Source organism: Erpetoichthys calabaricus, chromosome 6 (genome assembly GCF_900747795.2).
Source record: "Erpetoichthys calabaricus chromosome 6, fErpCal1.3, whole genome shotgun sequence".
In the NCBI taxonomy this organism is placed as follows: Eukaryota; Metazoa; Chordata; class Cladistia; order Polypteriformes; family Polypteridae; genus Erpetoichthys; species Erpetoichthys calabaricus.
The window spans coordinates 1,529,805-1,543,732 of NC_041399.2; positions in this window are offsets into that span (position 1 = coordinate 1,529,805).

The window sequence follows — 13,928 nt, forward strand, 5'->3', positions numbered from 1 at the left end:
TTATTATTATTAATTATATAGTGCCTTTCACATCTATCTATCTATCTATCTATCTATCTATCTATCTATCTATCTATCTATCTATCTATCTTTCTGAAAGGTACTATATAAATAAAATGTATTATTTATTTTATTTTTATTTTTTCTGCTATATTCCCGTTGCTTCTGTCGGGTCCACGCCAAGACATCATCAGTCAGTCTGGTGGGGTGTGTATCCGTGTTGATGTTTCAGGGGCCTGTGTTTGTGTTAAGGAATCCCCCCCATGCACTACGTGACGTGTATTTCAAATGGCTTCGCTCTTTCTGCAGTTTTCTCTCTGTGTGTTGGTTTCTGTGTCAGTGCTGTAGGCTGTTGTGTATGTGGGGTGACACCAGCGACAGTAATGGACACAATGGTCACTTAATGCATTCTCAACAAGCAGTCTGTTTCTTCAGTCATGGTGATGATGATGATGATTGATTGATTGTTGTTGTTATTGTTATTGAAGAACATAAATTGCATACAATGAAGACGAACTTATACAACAAATGACTTCAGTCAAATTAGAAGAAAAAAGAAAACACAATAGAAAGCAGAAATAAAAAAGCAACGAATCCACACGTTCTCCTCTTCTTCTTCTTCTTCTTCTTCTTCTTCTTCTTCTTCTTATTATTATTATTAGGTGATTTTTTTCAGAAGCCTTGCCACTCTCTTTGCGCTCGTCCGCATGTGAAGTCCGCGCCGCTCGAGTCGCCCGCATGCACAGATCTGCTCCTGCTCAGCCTCACCTGTAGATGGCGCTGCCCCTTTTGCCACCCCACACAAGTAGAACCGAACAGAGCGACGCCTTCATCGGAGGTACTCGTGAATCGTCGCGCTGGGCCGACATGTCAGAGCCGTTTTGATGTAATCAACTAATGCTCGCCTATGTGGAGGTTATTGGCATCAATTGTTTAAATCATTACAATGTTTTGTTTTGTGAGTATGTTGAGTTACTGTTTGCGTAAAGTTTCCGGTATTAAAAAAATAAACCCTAGGCGTTTATAATTAATTGGGATGATCGAAAAAAGCTATGACTTAAAGCTCCTCTACCAATACATTACCAAACTCATATCGAATATAAAGCTGAGCCAGTGTAAACGACACAAGCGGGTAAGAGAAGAGGAAGAGTTTAGTCGCCTTGCTAAATGGCTCTGCTGGTGCCGTTAATTTTGCCCGAATAAAAGTCGCTCGCTTGTAAGGACATATCTTAAAAATAACAGCGTTTGTCACGAGTGGCGCCCACGAAGCAAGAACAAGTCTACAGTGTAGGGCCGGGTGGCCTCCTGTCCTCAAACATGTCTTGGTGGTCCTCACCGAGGCTGCCCCAAATCTTCCATCTTTCTTAAAGATTTTCCCGTCTTTCTCCTTCAGTTGTCACTTCCCTTCTAAGCGGCCCCTAAACGTGAGCTCTGGACTCTGTTTGCAACCGCGGGGCTCTTTATGACAAGCTGTACAGCACTGAAGATTTAAGATGTCTTTTTAAAAGCATTTTATTGATTGATTTTATTACAATCAAATAACATTCAAGTCAAGTTTAACAAAACTAGGATCGAAAGAAATCAGCTCCCGTTAAGATGTCTTTATTTGACAGATAACGGGGTTAACAGTGTGCACTGAAATGTCACCGGACACTCTGAAAAATCAAGGGGACAAAAGCGCATCTTCAGAGCAAAACATTTACTTAGTTAAATCTGTGACATACGTCAGAAACATCCATGAATGGACGGTGACAGCCAGGTCTGAAAAGACTCACTGCAAACAATCACAGCGACATAAAGGATTAGATAGATAGATAGATAGATAGATAGATAGATAGATAGATAGATAGATAGATAGATAGATAGATAGATAGATAGATAGATATGAAAGGCACTATATGATAGATAGATAGATAGATAGATAGATAGATAGATAGATAGATAGATAGATAGATAGATAGATAGATATGAAAGGCACTATATGATAGATAGATAGATAGATAGATAGATAGATAGATAGATAGATAGATAGATAGATAGATAGATATGAAAGGCACTATATGATAGATAGATAGATAGATAGATAGATAGATAGATAGATAGATAGATAGATAGATAGATTTTGGTATAGTAGGCAGGATTAGATAGATATTATTCTATAAAAGGTGACATCTCAGTACCATCATAATACAATAGGTTTACTTCACCGAGGAAAGAACAGGTGATGTCCTCCAAGTTCACGACCTCCATATTCCACACGTGTGCCCACCCAACCCGCTTGAGTCAAAGTGAAGGTCACGGGGAGTGGAGCCGCTCTCGGCAGCATCAGATATAAGGCAGGAATCAATGCAGGGATGTCTCGCCCGTCTAACCCTCGGTGTTGCAAATGTAAAAGTAAAGGAAATTAAATAATTAAAAGCATAAACTACGCCGATCACAAATTATATTTATTTTACATTATAAAAGATTAAAAAACGTTAATTGTCAAATAAATATAAACCCTATAATAAAAGTATAAATGTGCCTGGCGGTCGATTCTTTCTCTATTTTGCTGTCCTATTTTTCATTTTTTAACATATCTAAAGTAACTCATTTGTTGGATTCTGCACTATTTTGTTATAAAAACATCGATGGGCAGTTTAGTGAGAAGGAATGCCTAACGAATACATTAATTAAATAATTGAGCCTCGGCTGCGTTGTTGGGATGCGCGCTCCCATTTATCGTTTCACTTGACTTAAACGGCGAGCACTGCGCGTGAACTGCGTGGTACGACCGACTAACAGACGTGATGGTCTAAAATGGCGTTGAGCAGACGTACTGCTGACCGTTCGGTCCGTTTCCGTGCCCACGCAGCAGCTCAGGCGTAAGCCCCCCCCCCCCCCCCCCCCCCCACCCGCCCCCCATTCATGTTCAGGGCAATCACAGGAATCAAATGCCACCGTGTATGCCCCACGGATGTCCATTCAGTACTCCCGATCCATTAATAATTTTGTTATTAATAATGTTTTATAAAGTCACTTTATGAGATAATTGATACAATCTGGACCTGAAAATCGGGCGTAGGTGAAAGGTGATTTTCTTTAACCTTCAGAGCAAACCGCGGCTCAGTGTTATTTTGGGCGAAATGCTGCAGCCAGGACCGGTGGAGCTCGTTCGGCTGCTTTCAGCTTCTAAATAAAACGCGTGTTCACGAATCCATGGATTTACTGGTGTGTTGAATGCCGGAATACCACCGTGCTGAGCACGAACGCCCCTGAAATCGGCCGCGCGCTTCCTCCTGCTCGCTTGTGCGCGCCGCCGAGTCTCCTGCGTCTGTCAGTCACCGCTGTGCGAACGGCGCTGGTACCTGAGTGGCTTACTGGTGCTGAACTCTGCGTGAGAAGCCCCTTTGCACATTTGTTTGTGTCGAGCTGGTGGGGGTCACTTTGTGAATGAAGAAAGCCAAATAAATAACGCCTGAAGAGCCGGGGCGCTGGGTGCCGCGGCAAGCTGCAGTGCGGAGGACGAGCCGTGGGAATCCGCGCACTTGTGCGGCTCGCACTGAAATGGCCATTAGACAGGAGGCCGCTCTGCAGCTTGAGACGGCGACCGGGCCGGGACAATGCTGGGCTTTTTTTTTGGGGGGGGGGGGGGGGGGGTCTGTGCGAGCGAACAAACAGGAGGGCACCTTTCATCGCGGCCCTCTTGTTGTCTGCCCATTTATCTGGCCGAAATTTCACGGGGGCCGGGGGCATGTCTGACACTTGAGGGATGCCCCCTTTCCTGTTTTTTTTTTTTTTTTTCCCTTGTCCTTTTCATTTCGTCGGTGAAACAAACTTAATGCTGGTCAGCCAATGAAGTCGGAGCTCAAGTTAAACCCACGACTTTTGTTGTTGTTGTTGTTTGGCAGATTGTGGTTTGAAGGGACTTGAGGTGAATTGTTAAAAGTTAAAATGGAGAGAAAGAAAGAAAGAAAGAAAGAAAGAAAGAAAGAAAGAAAGAAAGAAAGAAAGAAAGAAAGAAAGACTTGTGAAGACAACTTTGTTAACCAAAAATCAATAAACCTTTTCAGTCAGTATAAGAATAACAAAGAACAATCCAACTCAATACATCGAGTGACACTTCAAATCCGAGAAGAAACATCCAGTTTACTGAAGTGTACAAAGTGCCTCATTGGCGCAACACCCTTTTAACGAAAGAAAGAAAGAAAGAAAGAAAGAAAGAAAGAAAGAAAGAAAGAAAGAAAGAAAGAAAGAAAGAATAGCACCTTGTAGGTTTCACTTGAAGTGGGCGCATTTGCTGTTTCAGTCTCCACTTAATGACCCACAATGACAAAGTGACAACACGTTGCAGGAAGGTCTGAACTGTCTCTTCAGTTTCTAGACGTATTCGGACCCTCGGCTCTGGCCCTGTACGTGTACCGAAGCTCCCACCATTCACACAGCATATTAGGACAAAAAAACAACCAAACCATGTAGTCCAAAGGAAGACCCCCAATTGTGGCGAGACACAGAGCAGCACACGGGGATCAAAGCCATCTGTAAACCTTTGAGTGTTCTCAGGAGCTCCATTATCAGGAAATGGAGGAGGTTTGGAAGCAGCAGGGTCTCCTTCTTCAGTCTCCACTGCTGTCCAGCCTCAAGCCACGTGACTGCCACCGTGACTGGCACCAATGACCTTACGGCCACAGCTTAGTGTAGCTGTCTCAGCAATGGAGTCATGGATTGTGGCCCATTGAGGTTGAGCATCCTTGGAATTCAAGAGAAACTCATTTGGGGGTCCGCCAGACCAGGGGGTACACCAAACATGCCAAGCACACCCTCACCATACGTTTGTGTCTGTCTGGTCTGCCTGGCATCTTCCTTGCCATCTGATCCAACTCACAATCAGGTGGCGACCAGTTGACAGCTCACATCCGAGTGTCTAAGACCAGGGGTTGTCCAACTCGGGTCCTGGTGGGTCGCAGTGGCTGCAGCCCTGTTTTTGAGGATTCGTTCCTCTGAATCGATTTGTTTCTTCATTAAATGGCAGCTAAACAGGAATGAGACGTAAGATGAGCCATCAGATGACCCGCTAAACTGGGATTTCAAACTCCAACCAGTTTCTTAATGAGAAGCCAGTTCTTGCTGTTAATTAAAGCCGTTCTTGAATATCATGACGTGTTGCTGCTCTCTGGGGTCTTGAGGAGCGAGCAGACCCTCCTGACCCTTGAAGCTCTCATCCTCCTTACCTGAAGGACACGGCCCACCAGCCCTCACAACTACACTGCCCCCTGGAGTCTCAATGGGCTCACGTGAACTGAAGTTCTTCTACGTGCCTCACCTTAAATCGCGGCCTTAACTCATGTGGGCCCCTTTGAAGTTGAAGAATTCATCCACGCGTTCCTTCATGTTAAAAAGCTCCCCCCGAAATGACACTGCGCTCAGAAGAGCCCCTCACATAGGCCATCAGACCACAGCAGCCTCCGGACTCATCGCTACGAGACTCTCGGATACATTTCTGCTTATGTGGGGGGGGGGGGGGTCCTACAAAAAGCCCCTTCATTTGTTTGGACCACAGGAAATGACACCCCATATGATAAAGAAGGAAATGTAAAAATAATCACAAGGACCTCAGGGGTCACCCGCTAATGGGGCACAAGGGGTCAAAGTTACTCCTCTATTCAAAACTTTAAAAAAAGGGAATTGTGGGATTGCTCGGGGGGGCTCCAGTGCCAGTGAGGTGAATTGGCCCTGGTGTGTGATTGGCGGGTGTGCGTGTCTGCCCCGCGATGGACTGGCACCCTCTCCAGGGTTTGTTCCTGCCTTGTGCCCTGTGCTCACTGGGATGGGCTCCAACAGACCCTCATGACCCCCCTTCAGGACCAAGCGGGTGGGACAAAGACTGACTGGCTAACCTCGGCATGCGGGGCGTCATTTGATGTTGTTTTGGGGTTGCTGATCTTCAATAGGGCGGCACGGTGGTGCAGTGGGTAGCGCTGCTGCCTCACAGTTAGGAGACTCGTCTGGGTGCGCTTCCCGGGTCCTCCCTGCGTGGAGTTTGCATGTTCTCCCCATGTCTGCGTGGGATTCCTCCCACAGTCCAAAGACATGCAGGTTAGGTGGACTGGTGATTCTAAATTGTGCTTGGTGTGTGGATGTGTGTGCCCTGCGGTGGGCTGGCGCCCTGCCTGGGGTTTGTTTCCTGCCTTGTGCCCTGTGTTGGCTGGGATTGGCTCCAGCAGACCCCCGTGACCCTGTAGTTAGGACATAGCAGGTTGGATAATGGATGGATGGATGATCTCCAATAGGCGAATATCTCAGATTCTTTACTGGTGGTCTGGGACCTCTAAGAGTCCCATGTGGTGGTCCAGTGTTGCCCACACAGTCCTCGAGTCTCCCAATCTGGTGATCTGCCCCACAGGTAGTCCAACATCAGGACCCCACAGGCTCACCCACCAGCATGTCTCTAAGGTGACCCCTGGGTGGTACTGAAGGTGCTGGAGATCTGAAAGACGCCAAATCCTCAAGGTGTGGCCTGCTTTGTCCACGTGAGCCTTGTGGAGCAGGCAGACATTTGTCATTTGTCACTTTGAGTCCGTTACTGCCATACAGTTTGTGTGACATGTGACGATTTGGTTTTCTTCAGAGATCACACCATGTAAGGAGGCGAGGCACAAGGGGGCTGTGAGGACATTTCATTGCGTTTCTCAATAACACGCCAATAGGAAAGTGTGACAAAAAAAAAGCAAGTGACAGAGCTGAGGGACAGGTGACATCTTGGATTGTGGAGCCCAGCTTGCAGAATTCCGAAGTCAGCTCACATGTGACGCTCACAACTGTTGGAGTCTTTTAAAGTCGGCCAATTGGTCGACACACACACACACATTTTATACTCAAACCAATCAGAAGGCACCCCATAAAAATCGACACAAGCCCCCAAAGTCCCTTTCAGAAGATGTCACCCAGTATTTACATGGACATGTCACTGCGGTCTCTTTGATGTGTGACAGGCGCAGTACCACTTTGTCAGATTGGCATATTTTGGGGGGGGGGGCGTTCCTTTTATGTTCATGTCATACGAGGGGTGACTTCATTTGGGGGGTCGCATTCTCTTATCTTGTGAGCTTCAAAGCTCTTTGGGTTTGTGCTTGAGATGTTCGACTCAAGTGCAGTTCTTATTATTATCAGTAATGGGGTGCCACTCATCTGACAACGTTGGTTTAGCCCACCCGCCCACTGGTGACTTGTATTGGGTGACCAACAGTGGAGGATAAGCCCTGGCATTCTGATGAGACCCTGTGCAGCTGAGGAGCACAAATTGTAAAACGTGTGCCACCTGCTGCCATGTCCCACAGTTTCATTGGCTTTGGCTACATGTTCCTGCTGTCCTTGTGGGTGACAAAGCTTCTAACACACAGGCTGAGGACTTCTGTCACAGAGGACCACCTCAGGGTCTTGGTGGTCTTCACACCAACAGTAGAACTGAGGAGATTGCAGAGAACACACCATGGCTTGATGTGCTCTGGGGGGCTGAAAGATTCCTGACCTAAATTTGAATCCCATTCCAGCCTTGTCTGGGACCACCTTAGCTAGAAGGCGACTTTGGGAGAGTCCAGGGTCTGGTGAGGAGCAGAGCAAGGAAGACAATGGGAGGGAAGAACACTGGACTTGTATACTGGGACATTACCTGGAAACCAGTTGGGGACTGGAGCTTTGAGATGTGTCTGGGGTATGGGGGGGGGGGGGGTATGACAACCCCATGCCATCTCAAGCTCCACTCTCCTTCCACATGGCGTAGTCAGTTCATCATCTGTCCTTCCTGTCTTCACTCACAGCTTCTTGGTTCCTTAATCACCTTTTCCAACTCATTTCAGCCAGGAGCTCCAGTCTGTGGCCAGTGGGACCCCCAGGTCAGTCAAGCTGGCTTTACTGGGAGTGCTGGGGCTGTCGACGAGAACCCCACTCCACCATCGCTTTTCACACAAGTGGTGGGACAATTTAGTAAAGCGACTCACAAACCTCCCCAACATCTGCTCTTCGCTGTTTGGTGTCACAAGTGAACTTTCTGAAGCGGGTTTGTTGAGCAGTGTGTGTGTGTGTGTGTCCACCCTGCCACGCGACGGCCTGGCCTCCTGTCCAGCTGTCATGGCTGCCTTGTGCCCAAGGCTTACAGGATAGTAGGCATGAAGATGGATGGCCGGACATATCAAGCCGTCCTGCAAGTTGTATGAGGACGACAGAAAAAGAAAAAGCAAAGATAGACCCCCGAACCTCGACCTGCCCCCCCTTAAGCAACTCGCTGTTTGTAGAATTGTTGGGATAAAACCCTGTGGCCAAAAGGGGGTCTCAGCACTGAACCGGGGAATCACAGCCAGGAAATCAGCCACCGAAACCGGAAAGTCGGGGTGCAGATGGCCGTAGAGCGCCATCTAGCGAGGACATGCAAGACCGGAGCAAGTTCAACTCCCGGACGGACAGCGACAGCAGATTTACGTCCTGAGTGTCATTCGGCTTAAAACGTGAAAAATGACCGCGAGACCCCGCCGAGTGAGCGCCCAGCCCGGACAATGGCGTGCGGCCCCATCAGAAAGCCCACCACACGCACCGCACTGGTACCTGCACGCCACTCTCCCAATCGCCTTTTCTCTCCTACCAGCTCCCATTGAAGCCTTTGAAGGCCCGAGCGTGACCGCCACCTCTTGGCGACGAATTTACAGACGTGACAGGCGGCGCTGCCTGCTGGAGAGCCCGGCATCCATGGGAATGCCAGCACATGCGGCCCTGAGAGAGGCGACACAAAGCGCGACATTATAAATGACACGTTCACTCCCTGGACGTGGTCACGGCCGATTAGCACTGGGGACGGGCTGGAGCTGCCGTGCGGGGACACGATGTGGTGACGCGAGTTGGCTGTCGAGGGACTGGAGAAATGGTGAGGTGGGGAATCGGGGGGTGGGTGGGGGGGCTGAAGAAATGTGACTTGTCACACAGTCTGGGATGCGAGGAGAGATAGACAGGAAATATAAAATAGATAGATAGATAGATAGATAGATAGATAGATAGATAGATAGATAGATAGATAGATAGTGAAAGGCACTATATAAGATAGATAGATAGATAGATAGATAGATAGATAGATAGATAGATAGATAGATAGATAGATAGATAGATAGATAGATGAAAGGCACTATATGATAGATAGATAGATAGATAGATAGATAGATAGATAGATAGATAGATAGATAGATAGATAGATAGATAGGTAGATAGTGAAAGGCACTATATAAGATAGATAGATAGATAGATAGATAGATAGATAGATAGATAGATAGATAGATAGATAGATAGATGAAAGGCACTATATGATAGATAGATAGATAGATAGATAGATAGATAGATAGATAGATAGATAGATAGATATGAAAGGAACTATATAGATAGATAGATAGATAGATAGATAGATAGATAGATAGATAGATAGATAGATAGATAGATAGATAGATAGATGGGAAAGGCACTATATAATAGATAGATAGATAGATAGATAGATAGATAGATAGATAGATAGATAGATAGATAGATAGATGGGAAAGGCACTATATAATAGATAGATAGATAGATAGATAGATAGATAGATAGATAGATAGATAGATAGATAGATAGATAGAAGTGAAAGGCACTATATAATAGATAGATAGATAGATAGATAGATAGATAGATAGATAGATAGATAGATAGATAGATAGATAGATAGATAGATAGATGGGAAAGTCACTGTATAATAGATAGATAGATAGATAGATAGATAGATAGATAGATAGATAGATAGATAGATAGATAGATAGATATGAAAGGAACTATATAGATAGATAGATAGATAGATAGATAGATAGATAGATAGATAGATAGATAGATAGATAGATAGATAGATAGATGGGAAAGGCACTATATAATAGATAGATAGATAGATAGATAGATAGATAGATAGATAGATAGATAGATAGATAGAAGTGAAAGGCACTATATAATAGATAGATAGATAGATAGATAGATAGATATGAAAGGAACTATATAGATAGATAGATAGATAGATAGATAGATAGATAGATAGATAGATAGATAGATAGATAGATAGATAGATAGATGGGAAAGGCACTATATAATAGATAGATAGATAGATAGATAGATAGATAGATAGATAGATAGATAGATAGAAGTGAAAGGCACTATATAATAGATAGATAGATAGATGCGAAAGGCACTATATAATAGATAGATAGATAGATAGATAGATAGATAGATAGAAGTGAAAGGCACTATATAATAGATAGATAGATAGATAGATAGATAGATAGATAGATAGATAGATAGATAGATAGATAGATGGGAAAGGCACTATATAATAGATAGATAGATAGATAGATAGATAGATAGATAGATAGATAGATAGATAGATAGATAGATGGGAAAGGCACTATATAATAGATGTAGTGTAGTTGGCAGGATTAGATAGATAGATAGATATTTTTCATTTTTAAAGAGATTTTATTGAAATAATCAGAAAAACAACAGCAGAACAATTTCAATTGCCGTTTCAATGACATGCTAAAATGACAGACAAGTCCCCAAAGACTAACACTCCTTTTTCTTTATGACTTTCACTATATATTTATATAGCGCCTTTTTCTTTCTGTCTGTTATATAGCGCCTTTCACTACCTGTAATATTGTGACTTTCCCATGTATTATATAGTGCATTTTCTTTTCTATTTAACATTTAGTGCATTTTGCTATCTATGTCTATATCGTGCCTGTAAGTATCTTAGTATTTTATAGCGCCTTTCACTATCCTTCCCTATTTGTCTGCGTATGTGATTGGTGCTCTCATTGCATTACAATTGTCACTAGAAGGCACTATATAACAGGTTCATAAACAGTGAAAGTTGCTATATAATAGAAATGTCACAATACAATATGTAATGAGAGGAACTTTATAAGACATAGAAAATAAAAGGCAAATATAGATGGATGGATAGACAGATAGTGAAAGGCACTATTAAACAGAAATACCGGTCGCTATATAATAGAGAGATATTGAAAAGCATTATGTAAGACCCAGAAAGTGCGGCTCACCATATTACATATTTAGAGATTGTGAAGGGCACTATATACCAGATAGGGAAGTCTTGACATGCTAGGCAGCACTGCACATGAGGTGGTGGCAGACACACACACACACACTCACACACTCAGGTAGAATAACTTTAAATGCGGAGATGAAGCCGAGTTTTGTCCCCCTCGAGAGCAGATGTCACCGGCCTGTTACAGATCGACAGTTAAACCGACCCAAAGTTCTTCCAACGCAGCAAATCCAAAGTGAAACTGAGGGCGGGTTGGCATGAGCGACCATCTTTAAACGCCACAGCGCCCCCCACAGACGCCTGTCCGTCACCTCCTCCTCCTCCTCCTGCTCTTCGCACGCTCTGAACAAACACAAAGCGCGGCCATCGCTAATTTGGCTCGGATTTGGAGGCGGTGGGCTGCCCGTGTCCGTGTCGGCAGGCGTGCGGGGGCGGTGAGGGGGGCTTTTGGCCCGAGTGCCAAGGCAAGCTGCAGAGCACAGAAGAGCCCTGGGAATCGGAACACTTGGCGCTTTTCTCAGTCAGGAAACTTTGCCCGCCTCGCAGATTGCTGGACAAACGAGTTACGTGGCGACTCGGCGCAGTGAGGCGCATGAATGGCCGCTTGAGGCGTTTTGCGAAGGACAGGCTTGTGAAGGTGTGGCGGCGAGCAGTCGCTCAGGACGGGTGGCGGGTGTTGAGCGCAGCTGCTGGGACCCCGGAGTGTCCCGCGAGCCCCTGGCAGGTGTCCGTCATGCCTTTGGACCGCAGTGGAGATCGCCGGCGAGGCTCCGCTGCCGTGCCAAGTGCTCAGTCCGCTCCGCCACCGATGGGGAGACAATGGGGGGACCTGCGGAGAAGCGTGTGCGACCTCTCAGTCACATTTGCACCCCACGCCCCCCCCCCCACCCTATTCTAATTATGATTAGGTTACTTGAGTCTCTGCCCTTAATTCTGACTCATTCATTCATTTTCTGAACCTCAGTCAGTGGCGTCCTCCTCAATGCCACTGGGCTGCAGACCGGGCACCATTTGGGGACACAACTTACATCCGACCTTACTGAGGTGCAGGACAATCCAAGCCAACATGATGGACGAGGTGAGCTGGTGGGACTGGCCTGGCCTTGTCTCATGTTCTGGTGTCTGAACCTCCCTGTCTTCAGGGTGGGACACATGGACATGGGCAGAACACGCTAAGCCCACCAAAATGCATTTGGGATGTGACCAAGTGGCACTAGCAGGGACTTCAAGTTGGCTTCTGTGTGCAGGTGTGAGTGTGCAGGACAGGCACCCCCTCCGTGGGGTCCTTGTTCAGGGCTGCCCCTTGACTTGTTCACAGTTACAGAACACGTATTTCTTAAATTGAGAGTCGTGGTGCCAAGTGGAGCCCTTGGTATGTGGAAGTGTGTTTATGCCAACTGGGCCCAACGCAAGCTGACCGGTCAACATAACCAGCCATCTTGTGGGAGGATAAGCCTGGGAATAAATTTAGGATGACCTGCAGATAAGGAGCAGACGACCGAGGATTCCTGCATATGTGTGTGTGTGTTTGTGTGTGTGTGTGTGTGTCTGTGTGGCAACGCCGAGTCCGGTGGATTCACTGAAATGGACAAATCCAGCACTTTAGTCATCGTGGGCTCCTTCCAAAATGCACTCCACACTGGCAGGTGGCAGTCAGTTATGGCATCCCGTGCAGGGCACACTGGGTCAACCGTGGGCAGCCTAGGGTCCTCCTGAGTGATGGCTGTGGTGAGGCTGCATGGCATTATGGGGGGCCTGCGCCGTTATGATGTAATGCTGCTTGTGGCAGACCTGGCTTGGCATCAATGTGCCTGCTTACGTGGACAAGCGACACAGATAGTGAAAGGCGCTATATAAGAGATAGGATTGGTGAGCTCATTAGACTGAGCGGCCTCTTCACATCAGAGTTGTTTCATAAAAGGCACATATTCATAGACAGTGCAAGGCGCTATATAACATATGGAAAGGGAAAGGCACAATAGATAGATAGATAGATAGGAAAGTCACAACACAATCGGCAGTGAAGAGCACTACTTAAGAAGAACAAGGCGAACGGTGTTACTGTATATTCCATACTGGTGGATACTGACGGCACTACAGTACATCACAGACACAAAGTGAACAGGACTGCTGAGCTCGTTAGATTTGTGTGCCTCAGATCTTATAATAACAGAGTGATAGGAGTGAAGCATACGTTCACAGAGAGTGAAAGGCACTATATAATAGAAAATGAAAGGCAGTATAATATAATAATATATAATACAATACATAATATGCTACATATTTTTGAAAAGTTCAACTGTAGATCATGAAAGGCACTATATAGGTAGACAGATTTGAAAGGCGCTATATAACAGCTAGCTAGATGCTCAAGGAGAGTTGTAACGTGTGTACTCGTGTCGACACACTAAAACACACAAGCACACTTGTGAACTGAATCAGCCGACACACTCGGTATGTTATTGTATTCATTGGTGCTATTTTTCATGAGTGTAAGTGACATTTCTCATTTTTGGGCTAACTTCATGTCACATGTGCTGTCCTAAAGATACTGGCACCAAATGCTGGTCTGTCTCCTGCCACCAGACGCGTGACGCCCCCGTCTGTAGCCCACAGTTGTCCCTACAATGTGCTTCACGGAGTTGTTTGTGGCTGCGGCGCTGCACCGTTCGTACTGCGGAGTCAGTCGTTTGTCACGTGATCCACAGAAGATGTCACCGCTGATCTTTTCCTGTCCGCCATTGTGTGTGCCTGAGCTGGAGCTCGACTACGTTGGTGAGGTGGCCATCAACTCTAATTTTTGTTACCACTGCATGTGTCACATTGT